The 15,163-nt window shown below is 40.5% G+C and overlaps 1 long non-coding RNA gene across 1 annotated transcript in view; it reads right to left on the reverse strand.

The window, feature by feature from the left end:
- LOC149128320 (uncharacterized) overlaps nucleotides 1–105 on the reverse strand; it is a 37,442-nt gene extending 37,337 nt beyond the window's left edge. The window contains exon 1 of the long non-coding RNA XR_016212662.1: nucleotides 29–105. This is a non-coding gene — a long non-coding RNA (uncharacterized LOC149128320). The remainder of the gene's footprint in view (nucleotides 1–28) is intronic.
- Nucleotides 106–15,163: the final 15,058 nt, after the last annotated feature.

Below are 15,163 nucleotides of genomic sequence, written 5' to 3' on the forward strand. Positions count from 1 at the left end.
CAGATAACACACAAAGTTTGGAACTTACCCTTTTGATGTGGCACTATTTATGAAGTTACTGCACCACTGGCTCACAGGATTGCAATGTGCTGCCATAAATTCACAACAGAATCATGATAAGGGCAATATTTTTAGCAGACTGTTTCATGTAGCAGGAGAGGAAGCCACAGTATTATACTGCATCAAAATATTTGTGTTATAATATCTAGAGTGGGAAGCAGCCTACCCTGCAGCTACATATGGTTATGCTCCTATAAAAAGCAGATAAGAAGTACATTAATCATTTACAGTTGAAACTAAAAAGACTTTAGGAAACACAAAATATGCATCCTCTCCTGTGATAGAAGACACTGTATTTCTAGTTTGCATGATATTTGATTCATTTTCTCATAAGAACCATTAGAATTTTAAGGGATGTTGGGTTAGGTAGATATGTCCCTGATGACATACACTATTGTTTAGGACTATTCATAGGGATAAATAACAGATAAACCAACCCAAACTAGTAGCAGCAACACATGAATTTTTTGGCTCAGAAAACTGAAACGGCTTAGAGAGCTGGCTCATCCCTGCTGAGGCTTAGGGCTGCAACTCAGCGACATCTTCACCATGTATTGGAAGGGTCAGTTTTGTTTTCAGGCCAAAGAATACAGTCACATTGGTGCAGCTACGGGGAGAAGAGAGAAAGGCCTCAGTGAGATTCTCTTTAAACTTCTGGATTAAATAATTTTAATTGGTCCCAATTGGATCATGGATCCATTCCTGAGCCAATTAATATGGCTAGAAGAGTATAATGTATAGATTTGCTTGAACCAGTCAGGATCCACCCCTGACGCTAAGATAGGGTCAGTCCATCCATATTGCTATTCTGTAACCAAATGATAGAGAAATATTTATTTAAGAGGAAATTAGAATGTTGCTATCAAATCAAATAAGGCATAGAAGCTAATAAATTCAATGCCAGATTTCTTGAGTGAAGTGTAATTGTTTTCCCAGAGAGTGTTTTGAACAATTACCTAAAAATCTGGAGACTGGTCATTTCACAGCAGAACATCAAAGAATCCTGGGGCCCAGTTCCTAGAAAGAGAAAGGTATTGATGTTTTCTCCCCAGTAGAACACCTTAGCAAGATCAAATAGCTTTGAAGATTGGAACAAGTGCATTATTTTTATCATGAATCCATGATAGAGCTCTCTTTTGCCAGAAAGTGTCCTTTTGTGCAGAGAAGGTCAATCAAGCTCTGCTTCACTTTGTTACCTCCTGATCATATATCTCGGCTTCCTCAAGGGACTGAGACTTGCAGGGAAACCAAGGCAAATCAAGGCAACCCAGGACACATCTAGATACTGTGTATATGATTATGCAAGAGGCAAACTGAGTATCATCAAAACAAATCTGAGGACAGTGGAGCAGTGTCATACAGCACGAAAAAAACAGGCTTTGAAGCTGGCCAAATTTGCATTATGGTGTTGATTTCATCTATAATTCAGGCATACCTTCACGCAGGCCCAATTTCCTCATCTACAAATAGAACTCCTGCTACAAGGCATCGTGGAGGTGAAGAATTAAATATTATTTTCTAGGTAGACAATCATATTTAAAGGATTTTAAATGAGATGGGGTATTGGCACAGCAGTTAATTTGATGTCTGTAATGCTCACATCCCATATCTGAGTGCACAGCTGGAGTCCTGGCTCCTCTGTTTCTGATCTGCATGCCTTGGGTGACAGCAAATGAAAGTTCAGCGTTTGGGTTCCTCCAACCCCTGTCAAGATCCAGATTGACTTTGAGACTCTGTCTTCAGCCTGGCCTGGCCCTGTCTATTGAAGGCATTTGGGGAGTAAAAGAGCAGATGGGAGATTCTCTCTCTTTTTCTCTCTCTCTCTGTCTTAAACTATAAAACAAGTAATATTAATTAAAAAAAAGAATTTGGAATGATGTTTATTACATAAGAAATGAGCATGCCTTTGACATTTCTTTCCTAATTCCTGAAACATGCTTTGAAATCATACTTGTATACCACTTCTGGCTTAACTAATAATAATAAAAATTGTATCTAACGAGGAAAGAGTTGTGACACAGTGGGTTAAGCTGCCACTTAAGATGTCTGCATTCCATATGCAAGTGCCTGGGTTTGAGTCCTGCCTCATCTTCCAATTCAGCTTCCTGCTGATGCACACCCTGGGCAGCAGCAGATATTAAATGACTCAAGTAGTTTGGTGCCTGACATCCATGAGAGGAAACCCAGATGGAATTCCTGGCTGCTGGTTTTAGCCTGGCCAGGCCTCAGCTGTTGCAGGCATTTAAGGAATATGCCAGTATGTGGAATATTTTTCTTTGCCTCTCACTGTCTCAGACTCTCTGTCTCTTTCTAACTCTTTCAAACAAACAATACCAATAAAATTTTCAGCACATTTTTAAATTGTCTATCCTCTTAAAAAAGGTACATAATATGCTCTGAATATGCTCCATCCAATGGTTAAGGATATGAACTGTGAAGCTAGAGTGCCCGAGTTTGAATGGAAACTCCTTCTTTAAACTTGTCAATGGCATTACAGCAGGCAGTAGACTTCTCTGAGCTTCAGCCTTCTTACTTATAAACTAGTAACAAAATGATATCTGACATTTAATGAGTGCTTACCATGGGACAAGCATTCTCCTAAGCCTCCCAATGTATGAACTAACTTGTCCTAAAAATAATGCTGTCTAGTGGTTCTGTGACTACCACTGTTTTACACATGAGAAAACTGGAGCACAGAAAGGTTAAGTAACTGATCCAAGTGACGGAGCCGAAATTGAAATCCAGAAAGTGTCACTTCGTGAACCATTAACTCTGTTATTAAGTTTCTATACCTCTAAATCCTTCTGTGTATTAGTTCATTTAATTCTCTCAAAATGAAGGCAGCCTAAGACAATGGTTTCTATGGAATTTTCAATTTCCAGAGAATCACCAAGCAACAGTGAGCTGAAATAAACAGCTCAAGCTCACATAGCTGGGATGTGTTGCTATCTGGTTCAAATCTATATTTTTTTACATCTAAACCAGAGTGCAGTATAATTAGTGTTTTAATAACAGTTGGAGACTGAGAATTTTGCAAAAAAAATATATATGCTCCCCTTTTCTAATTGGAACACTTGGAGTTCAGCAGGATTGTCCTCTCACCCACACAACTCCCACAACACTCCTTGTTACCTTATATGCACTTGGGGCTTTTGTTACTGGACTGTCCCTTCATTTCCCTGCATCTCCACTGTCGCTGGCCTGTGGTCTCTGGAGGGATGTTTGTCAGCCTGACTGGAGTGATTGGCAGAAGGCTAGTTATCACTGGCAGCTCCCAAAGTTCTTCTGTGCCAATACCTGTCTGGCAGCAATAAGTTTTTAATGGTTGCAAAAGAAAACTACATAAAGTTTATTTTCTTTTTAACTTATATATGAATTATTCTTGCTGTAGTCATCTGATTATGTTTTTTATAACATACTCTTTTTCTACTGCCTTTAAACTTGTCATGGAATGCTAGAATCTACAGAAAACCGCATGGAAGATATTAACTATATCAATGAAGCATATCAATTAAAGATAGCTGTGATAAACAACTGGTGTTGATTACAAATCACCTAGTCTCTTTGTTACAAGTATTCAGGTGTGATGTATATAAACTGATGTACTTAAATGACATTGTGCCTTAGTGGATGAAGTCACTACCTGCAGCACTGGCATTCCATATGGGCACCAGTTCAAGTCCTGGCTGCTCCTCTTCCAACCCAGCACCCTGCTAATGCACCTGGGAAAGCAGAAGAGGATGGCCCAAGTGCTTGCACATCTGAACCCACACTAGAGACCCAGTAGAAGCTCCTGGCTCCTGGTTTCAGCCTGGCCCAGCCCCAGCCACTGGGGCCATCTGGGTAGTGAGCCAGGAGATGGAAGACCTCTCCCTCCTCCCTGTAAGTCTGCTTTTCAAAACAAAGCAAATAAGGAACAGAAATAATTTCTTGAGTTTTGTCCAGTCATTGCCCTGAGTAATGTCAACTCTTTCTTCCCTAAAATATAATATATCCCTTAACAGCACCTTGAAAACTTTTAGTTTAAAATTTCTATCTTGGGAAGAGCATTTGGCTTAGTGATTAGGATGCCAATTTGGACTCCCGAATGCCACAGCTAGGTGCCTAGGTTTGAACTCTGTCTCAGCTCCCAGTTCCAACGTCCTGCCAGGATGCAATGGTGATGGCTCAACTAATTGGGTTTCTGCCATGCATGTGTCAGCCATGGGTTGTGTTCCTTATTACCAGATTCATTCTGTCCCATCCCTGGCTGTTTCAGGCATCTGAGGAGTAAACCAGCAAATGAGAGTGCTATCCTGCTTTGCCTTCTCTGTCCCTCTGCTTCTAAAATTAAAATTCAGCCTATGAAAAAAAATTACATTCTCACATATGATTCAAAGGTTTTCCTCTCTCCTGCGACATCCAGGAGCTAGAGGGTAAATGACAAATGTCTCCAAATTGCCTGGATGATTTGTGCTTCTTCCGTTATCTGCTGCTGAGTACTTCGTGTTTATAAAGGACATGAATACTTTGTTAAATAAAATACACACATCTTTTTCAATTGGTCATTTATCTTTGCTAATTAAGTAAAATGATTTTGTAGTATTTAAAGCAATTTTCTAATCTCTTATGTACCCAAATCTAGCAAAATTTCACTGTGAATTCTTCTTTCCTCATCTTAAAATGAGAAAATGTGGCTCTAAAGTCACAACCTAGGTCAGTATTTAAATGCATTCCATAAATTATCTCACTTAATAAAACTGTAAATTTATCAGCAAGAGTTAGAGTATGCTACATCCCTTCTTTGTGAACATTTTTATTTGCAGTGTACCACTAAAAGTCACAATAATCCAGAAAATTATTTTTTCTCTTCATATGGAATACATGAAGGCACTGAGTATTCCAGAATTTGAATAACCTAATGAGTAAGGTGTTTCTATTAATAATTTATACCTACCAAGCCGCATGCAGATTAAGAACAGAAGATGGTCCGAGTGCTTGGGGCCCTGCACCCACATGGGAAATCCAGAAAAAGCTCCTGGCTCCTGGCTTCAGTCTGGCCCAGCCCTGGCCTTTGCAGTCATTTGGAGAGTGAGCAAGCAGATGGAAGATCTCTGTGTGTGTGTGCATCTTTCCCTCTCTCTCTGTTCCTCTGCCTTTCAAATAAATAAAATAATTCTTCAAAAAAGAAGAAATGATTTTCTCAAGGTTTAAGCAATAAAGCCTCCAAAAGGCAATAGCATGGGGCAAAAACTGGAGGCATAGCTGCAACATGTTCACCCACAAGAGAATCTGCAGATCATTTACTAGGTAAAGTATCCCTCAATTCACCGTGAATAGAGGTAAAAGAAATAAAGGATCCAAAGAGATCTTTAAAACCAAGCGATTTTTAATATTCTTGATGAGCCTATCTGACATCTTAATAACTGCCTGCCACTCTTAACACACTTTAAGGGTAAATAAAGTTATCTTAAAAGTTGCTCTACATGAAGAGACACTACATATAGTTGAAAAAGGATCAAAAGGATAACGATCAGTTCTGGGAGCAGTCTCGTGGAGGTGGTGTCAGAGTAATGGGATGCTCACAACCTTCTCTCCAGATGGGCCCGTAATACAAATAAATGGGAATGCTGATTTCTCAAACTTCCCTGATGTCCTTTCTTTCCTTCCCCCTTTCACAATCTTTTCCTCTTTCACATGGAGGAATGAGTTGCCTAGCGATTACAGAACAACTGATGATTCTCATTTTTCTGTTGTGTTGATCAAATCTATTAAAATTTTGTCTTAACTGGATTTTTTTTCTACTAACTTTCATTTTCAGCCTATTGGCAACTCTCAGAGCAAAACTGCTACATTTGTAAGAAAGATAGAAAAAATAGATATTCATTAAGGGCTCCATAAGAGAATGACAGATTACTCTATGACCCATGCCCTTTAGGTTTTGCTTAATTTTGTAGTGTTCTTGTCATTTCTCACTAATTCTCTAAAGTATGTGTGAGAAAAATGCAAAAGCTTGTTTTCACATGGGCTATCTGAGATCTGAAAGTAAGAGGATGGTAGCCAGAAAACCTTGGTGCTAAGAACTTTCCCCAGTTTAGCTTATTGATAAAGTTTGACTTCTGTGTCTACTCCTCAGCAGTTTCCAACCTAAGAAAGGTGCAATTAATTATTTAATTTTGGTTTGCCTTGTTAATAATATATTTTAATAAAAAAAGTCTCTGTTTTCCATGGTAAGTAATTTCATGCAGGTCTTTGCATCCTTTCCGTCAGGTTTCAGAACATTTTCATAGCATCCTGACCCTTTCCAATGCTCTGATCATTGAGTAGCTATCCTAAAACTAGTGCTTTAAATCCAATACAGGTATCTACTCCATTTGTTCTATCTCGCTAGCCCCTAGGCACTTCCTAAGTACACTTCTTCAAGTCATAAAGAAGGAAGACATAGGTAATACAACCACTTGCCAAGTTGAGGGCATTCATGGAATTTAGTGATCATCTTATATCTGTATTAAAAGAGCCTGTGGTGAATGTATAAAAGATTTGTTTTTCTTCTTCCAGAGAATGTGTATGAGAATCCAACACCTCTTAAGTTGCTGTATTTCAAATGTGATTTTTTTTTTTTTTTTGACAGGCAGAGTGGACAGTGAGAGAGAGAGACAGAGAGAAAGGTCTTTCTTTTCCGTTGGTTCACCCTCCAATGGCCGCCGCGGCCAGCGCACTGCGGCCGGCGCACCGCGCTGATCCGATGGCAGGAGCCAGGAGCCAGGTGCTTTTCCTGGTCTCCCATGGGGTGCAGGACCTAAGCACTTGGGCCAGCCTCCACTGCACTCCCTGGCCACAGCAGAGAGCTGGCCTGGAAGAGGGGCAACCGGGACAGAATCCGGCGCCCCTGATCCGATGGCAGGAGCCAGGAGCCAGGTGCTTTTCCTGGTCTCCCATGGGGTGCAGGACCCAAGCACTTGGGCCAGCCTCCACTGCACTCCCTGGCCACAGCAGAGAGCTGGCCTGGAAGAGGGGCAACCGGGACAGAATCCGGCGCCCCGACCGGGACTAGAACCCGGTGTGCCGGCGCCGCTAGGCGGAGGATTAGCCTAGTGAGCCGCGGCGCGGCCTTTTTTTTTTTTTTTTTTTTTGACAGGCAGAGTGGACAGGGAGAGAGAGAGAGACAGAGAGAAAGGTCTTCCTTTTTGCCGTTGGTTCACCCTCCAATGGCCGCTGTGGCTGGCATGCTGCGGCCGGCGCACCGTGCTGATACGAAGGCAGGAGCCAGGTGCTTCTCCTGGTCTCCCATGGGGTGCAGGACCCAAGCACTTGGGCCATCCACCACTGCACTCCTGGGCCACAGCAGAGAGCTGGCCTGGAAGAGGGGCAACCGGGACAGAATCCGGCGCCCCAACTGGGACTAGTACCCCGTGTGCTGGTGCCGCAAGGCGGAGGATTAGCCTATTGAGCCACGATGCCGGCTCAAATGTGATTCTTGACTCTTCCCTCACATCCTTTAAACTTTAAGTCTGGATGGCGCCGCAGCTCACTTGACTAATCCTCCACCTGCGGTGCCAGCACCTCAGGTTCTAGTCCCAGTCGGGGCACCAGATTCTGTCCCGGTTGCTCCTCTTCCAGTCCAGCTCTCTGCTGTGGCCCAGGAGGGCGGTGGAGGATGGCACATATGCTTGGGCCCTTGCACCCACGTGGGAGACCAGGAAAAAGCTCCTGGCTCCTGGCTTCGGATCAACGCAGTGCGCTGGCCGTAGCAGCCATTTGGGGGAACCAATGGAAGGAAGACCTTTCTCTCTGTCTCTCTCTCTCTCTCTCTGTCTAACTCTGCCTGTCAAAAAAAAAAAAAAAAGTAAACTTTAAGTCCTAGGATAAAGTGGGACACTGCATTCCTCTCTTTAGCTGTGCTGCATGTCAAATAGTTGTAATATTGAAGGAATATAAAATGAGACATTCTGATGGTGGTAGGAGGTTAAAGGATGATGAATTATTCTCACCATGGGCTGAATAGGGACTCCAGAATGCCTATTAGATTTTCTGAATGACTACAAAGACCAGATCACTAAGAAAAACAAGAGTTTGTAAAACATGTCTCCTAAATTGTTTCTGACACGTTGTAAGATGACAGGAGATTATTTATTGAGAAAGGAAACATTGGTAGCTGTTAATCTTATATTCTTTTTATTTTAAAGATTTACTTATTTGAAAGTCAAAATTACACAGAGAGAGAAAGCGAGGCAGACAGAGAGAGGTCTTCCATCCTCTGGTTCACTACCCAGCTGGCCACAATGGCCAGAGCTGTGCTGATCTGAAGACAAGAGACAGGAACTTCTTCTGGGTCTCCCACATGGATGCAGGGGCCCAAGGACTTGGGCCATCTTCTACTTCTTTCCCAGGCCATAGCAGAGAACTGGATCAGAAGTGGAGCAGCCGGGACTCAAACCAGCATCCATATGGGATGGCGGCACTACAGGCGGCGGCTTTACTTGCTACACCACAGCACTGGCCCCTAATCTTGTCTTCTTGAAAAAATGGCAAAAAAAAAAAGGATTAGTAATCTTGTGAACATGGCTTTAAGACTGGTCAACTAGTTAAATGTATTGGATGACATTATATTTCACTTCAAAACATCAAAAGGTCACTGTTACACTAATGCACACACAGATAAATAGTGATAGTCCCTGACTTACCAAGGTCTGACCCGTTATTTCTCAACTTTATGATGGTGCAAGAACAATGCACATCAAGTAGAAATTGTACTCCCAATTTCTAATTTTAACCTTTTCCCATGCTACTGATATGTGTACAAAGCTCTCTTGTGTTCTTGAACAATAGCATTGAGCCACAGCTCCCAGTCCACATATGATCTGGAGTACAAACCATTAATCTGCCACCATGATCTCTGTTGGTTAGGTGTATTAAATGCAGTTTTGACTTATGACATTTTCAAGTTAATGAGTTTTATTCAGATGTAATCCTATGATAAGTAGAAGGGACTCTGTACTGGAAGTGTAACAAGACAGACTTCTAAAACAGATTTTTTTAAAGAGTTATTTGTTCATTTGAAATTCAGAGTTACAGAGAGAGAAGGAGAAATAGAGAGAAAGAGAGCGGTATCTTCCATCCACTGGTGCAATACCCAAATTGCCTCAATGGCCAGCACTGGGCCAGGCTGAAGTCAGGAGCTAGTAACTTCATCCAGGTCTCCAATGCGGTAGCAGGGGACCAAGCACTTTGGCCATCTTCTGCTGCTTTTCCAGGTGCATCTTCAAGGAGCTGGATTAGAAGTGTTGCAGCTGAGACTTGAACCAGCACCCTGTGGGATTCCGGCTTTGTAGATGGTGGATTAACCTCCTAAGACAAAGTGGCAGCTCCTAAAGTAGACTATTAAATTACTGAAATGATTATACCGACAACCTACTTATTTGGGGAGAAAATGTGGGGGAACACCCTAAATTGCATATTTGAGAATAAAAGCTGTTCAATATTCTTCTTAGAGTAGGTATGGTTAGCTTCAGGGTTTTTAATTGGTTAGTGACTCTGTACCTCTCTGATCTGAGCTGAATTTCCCAGTACAATAAATGAGAGTCTGAAAAACTATAAATTATGGCCTTTTCCTTCCACTGTACTTATTTCATACAGATTATGTCCTTCTCTATATGTGAGTGTTAGAATATTAATGGAATCTAAGTGTAAAGGGTACCAGGCTACCAACCTGCCTGGGGCACCAGTGTGCGCTGTACCTTTCCTGACTTTGAGATTCCAACAAATGACTAGCCCGGGGTGGAGTCCTTGGGGTATCAAAAGATAGGCTTTCTCTCAACACATTGTAATATCATGAAGCCTAAACACAACTCACACACTCTAGTCATTTCTACAGATAGGGAGTATGGGTGGATAGATAATATTTATTAAGCAATGAGAGACTAAGTCAATTTTTATTCTTTGTTCATTTCCAAGCAGCATATCTAATTGAGCACAGAGTATAAGTCTCTGAAGGATGATATATAGAGACAGAAAATGGGTAGATCATTTAAGTCAAGGAAACAAAACATTCTTTTCTTCTCTAACATAGTAAAAACATTAATAGGGACCAGATGAAATCAATGCTTATGACAATGGCATCCCATATTTGAGTACCTGTTTGAGTCCTGGCTGCTCTGCTTCTAATCCAGCTCCCTGATAGTGTGCTGGGGAACAAATAGAAAATGGTTCAAATGTTTGGGTCACTGCCACCCATCTAGTAGACCCAGAGGGATTTCCAGGCTCCTGGTTTGGCTTCAACCAGCATAAGCCATTGTAGCCATTTGGGGACTGACCAGGGGATCTCTCTCTCTCTCTCTCTCTCTCATAAATAAATCTATTCAAAAATTTTTAAAATCCTCAGCTGAGGATTTTCTTTTCATATGAAATAAGTAATCCCTGGGCTGCGTGGAGGTGGTCTCTCCAGCAGACTCCAGCAGTGGAGCCCATAGTGCCCCTCTGAGAATGATGATGTCTAGTCCCCGTCAGGCCATGTTGAGGATCTCCCTTTGAGATTATTGCATCAAAATGAAATGCGTGCTGAAAGCTTGCTAAACAGCCAAGTTCAGGTTACTGTGACTGCTATATTGCTGCTTTTATATGTTAGTCATCATATCAACACTCTGAGGTGGGCTAAATAAAATACACTATATTAGGGATGAGAATGTTTAAAGAAGCTAAATAGCATGTCTAAATACTCAATTAATAAATGACGGAACTTACGATTGAAACTAAAGCAACCTACAGGGGTCACTTGACATGATACTCTTAAAACGTTCAGTAAAAACATTTAGAAAAAAAAGGAAAAAGAAAAACATGGTGAAGTTGTGGTTAATTTAAGCACTGTTTTTTTAAAAATGTCTGTAAAATTAATCCATCAAAAGACACTCTGAAATGTTGTAAGGAAAAAAGAAAGAAAGAAAGAAACCAGGAGGCAAAGAAAATATCTAACACTCAAGTATGGCAAGTCTTATTCATAACTTGGGAAAAAATGCATCAATTCATTATTTTTCTGGAGAAAATCATTGATATTCAGTCACATTCTGGCACAACCTTAACCTGCTCATTCCAGTAGCATTTATGTAGCATATCCATTGAGTTTCTCTCTTGCTTTTCCTATGAAAACCTCAAGGTGAAGTTCAAAGACCCCTTTTCTTTTCCTTAAACAAAAAGTATGCCTCCAACATGATAATGAAGAAGAAAATCTAGGAGAATAGTGAACTAAGGAGTGTAGAAAATGGCAAATGGTGTTAGAGTAGGCAACATTGCTGGAGGATGATAAATTCCAGTGAGATTGTATATTATCTAATTTGCCTCTTTATGTGCAAGCTAACATGGGCACACATTAATTGTGAACTTTAATTTCAATTAGTATTGTGTTCCTAATTCTAGCTTTTCTAATACTTCTTTCCTTTTCTTTATCTTTTTCTCTTTATTGCATCTCCTTCTCATCTCTCAGCAGGGCCAACCATTGGTCCCTGTAGTAAGCATGTGAGATTGCCTTCATGATGTATTTAATTTTAATAATTCCAAGGCAATGTATTTACTTGTTACCTGGATCTGTAAATTAAGGGTTATGCCTTGAAAATCTTGCAATGCATTTTCTAGCTCCCCAAATGCTATTTAATAATTTATTAGAGTATGACTACATCTCAACTCCATTCATAAGAGCACATTTTAGCAGAGAAAAACTAGTTATGTGATAGGCATGAAATTAAGTTCATAGAGTACTCATCTACTCTTCTATAGAAACAGCTAATTATGACTAGCTGTGTTCTTCACTTGAAAGGCAGGACTGATCTTCTCCCAAAGGCTGGCTTCTATATTCATAGGATGGACTTAATTGCATCTTTGTATCTCTGGGGAGATAGCTGTGGAAAGTTGATAAAATAGGAGTGTGTTTCACAAACTTATATAATGCTCAGCTTCTGGGTGAGCTGAAGAATGACACAGCTAGAACTTAAAATCTTTTACTGTAGGAAAAAAAAAAAACAAATGGAAACTGAGTACAAGGGAGTGAGAAGAGAAAGATGAGTAGACGGAAAAAAAGGGAGGGAAGAAGTGAGAGGGGAAGACAATAAGAGTGGGAGAGTAGTGGTGTGCATAAACAGAGGAGTGCATGGGGAAACCGAAGTGATCTGATTTTCTTTTATCAAAAGACTTGAATTCATGGGAGAAAGATTTTTGAATTCATGCATTACAATTTCTGTTTCCTGATTAAAAAAAAACATTCTGAAGTACTCACTATAGCACTTATATATCATTAATGAAGGTGAATGGTCATTTATTGAATTCTAGTAGTATATAATTGTTTGCAAAGTTCTTTTTTTTAAATATTTATTTATTTATTTGAAAGACAGAGTTAAAAAAAGAGAGGGACACACACACACATACACAAACACAAAGAGAGAGATTTTACTTCTGCTGGTTCACTCTCCAAATGCCCACAACAGCAGGAAATGGGCCAGAGAGAAGCCAGGAGCCAGGAGCCTCTACTAGGCCTCCCACATGGGTGCAGGGGCCCAAGCACCTGAGCCATCTTTCACTACTTTCCCAAGTCATTATCAGGGAGCTGGATTGGAAATGGAGCGGCCTGGAATCAAACCAGCACCCATATGGGATGCTAGCACTGCAGGTAGTGGCTTAACCTGCTATGCCACAGCACCGGGCCTGCAAGTTCTTTTAATTTTTTTTTAATTTATTTAAAGGCAGAGAGATGCAAAGAGGACTTCCATTGTCTGGTTCACTCCACAAATTTCCACAACAGCCAAGGCTAAGATAAGCCAAATCCAGGAGCCTGTAACTCAGATCAGATCCTAGACGTGTATGGAAGGGACCCAACCACTTGAGCCATCACTGCTACCTTCCATTAGCAGGAAACTTAAATAAGAAGTGGAACCAGTACTCAAATCCAGGTTTTCCAATGTGGGAGGTGGCTAACCCAAGTGTCAACTATTGCATCAAACACCTGCCCCCAGTTCTTATTTGTTTCCTGCATATTTGTTTTAAAGGTAGAATATGAAGAACTCAGTGTGTGTCTCCCTTTGTTTCTTGTCTATATACTATAATTCAGGTTATATTATATATACAATATTGTGTGGTAAAGTTTAATATTTGAAAAATGTCAAAATGCAGGTTTCAACAACAGGCCAAAATGATAGGAAATCTTTGCTGTTATGCTTATTAGGATTCTAGGTGACACAATTTGAGATATGTTGCACTAATATATTGTGATGTCCTGGAATCATTTTTATATTATGTTCAATTAACAAATAATTTTGTAAACAAATAGCAAGTTTTAGACAGAATGGAGACAAGAAGAATGTATGAAGTGTAAGGAGGGGGACAGAGAGAGAGATGGAGACAAAGGGAGAGGACAGAGGAGGAGCAGGTAAGGGAAGAGAAAGTCAGAAGAGCTAGAAAGGGAGGAGAGGGGATGGGAAGAGAGAAGAAAGACATGAAGAGCGGGAACTCAGCTTTTATCTATGGTCAAGGTCTGCTAATGTTGTCACTGTTTTAGAAAAATATATATATATGTGTGTGTGGGTGCAGTCTGTTGAAATCTTTACTTAGTATATACTAAATTGATCTTCTGTATATAAAGATAATTGAAAATGAATCTTGATGTGAATGGGATGGGAGAAGGAGCAGGAGATGGGAGGGTTGCGGGTGGGAGGGAAGTTATGGGGGAAAAGCCACTGGACTCCAAAAGCTGTACTTTGGAAATTTATATTTAATAAATAAAAGTTAAAAAAAGAAAAAAAAAGCCTAAAAGGCCATAGGAGCATTAAATCACAAGCCTAATTTATCTTGTGGACAAGCCTGACCATGTTATTTGATGTACTAACAATTCCCTGTAAAGACAGTGGTTACATGAAATCTATTATGGCAGAAACCTGACAACCAGACACAATATACTCACTTGAGTAAGACTTCAGGGCTATAGAACATCTGTCTGACTCATAGTTTTTCTTTTTTTGGAAGAGGTATTTGAGATCCAGAGAAATTCCTTTTAGACTTTAACAAGTAAGATGGCATTAGTACATGCCACCTTGATGGGATTGAATTGGAATCCCCAGGCACGTTTCTAACTCTACAGTTTGAGGTAAGTCCAATTGAGCATGTGCCGAACTGTACATCTCCTCCCTCTCTTATTCCTACTCTTATATTTAACAGGGATCAGGGGCATTTTCAATACATATTTGAAGGGTTAAAAGAGTCAAATGTGACCACTTTCAATAAATTATTATTTAAATATCAATAGATAAACATATGGTTTTATTTTTAATTTAAATTTAACTATGTAGTTTCTACATAAATTTTATTTAAAAAATAAATGTATTACCTGCTTACTTAACCATGTTTCTCTCAATATTATCACTAAGTTAACAAGAGACCTCTAGATATGACAAGCAGAAAGTCCCCCAGGACACTACCCAAAAGCCAAGAAATACCATGGTACCTTTGTCAGATACAAGTCATCTTGCTTAAATTCATCATGTTTCAGCAACAGTTCTTAGATAGTATAGAATTATATGTCATCTGCTTCTTTGGAAAACTAAACCTAGAAGGAAGTATGTCCCATAATTCAAAGAATCATAGACTAGGACCTGGCTCTAGTACTCTGTGACCAACACATCAATAAACATGGTGCATGATAGGCAATAAATATTTCTTGAAGCGTTGTTGTTGTGGGGCAGCAGTTAAGCTGCTGCTTGCAGAGCTGGTATTCCACATGGGCGTCCTGGTTCAAATACTACCTGATGCACTTCTGATCCAACTCCCTGCTAATGTTTCTGGGAAAGCACTGAATGATAGCCCAAGTTTTTGAGTCCTTGTCATACTTGGGAGAACTGGATGGAGTTCCTGGCTTCTGGCTTCAGCCTGGCTCAGACTTGGCCGTTGTGGCCATTTGAGGAATAAATCAATGAATAGACACCTCTCTCTCTCTCTCTCTCTCTGTGTGTGTGTGTGTGTGTGTCTTTCCTTGTGTATTCCCATCAATCTGCCTCTCAAATGAATAAATATTTGGGCCGGCGCCGCGGCTCACTAGGCTAATCCTCTGCCTAGCGGCGCCGGCACACCGGGTTCTAGTCCCGGTCGGGGC

The sequence above is a fragment of the Oryctolagus cuniculus genome, chromosome 1 (assembly GCF_051225735.1).
Source record: "Oryctolagus cuniculus isolate XC-2025 breed Fujian yellow rabbit chromosome 1, ASM5122573v1, whole genome shotgun sequence".
Taxonomy (NCBI): Eukaryota; Metazoa; Chordata; class Mammalia; order Lagomorpha; family Leporidae; genus Oryctolagus; species Oryctolagus cuniculus.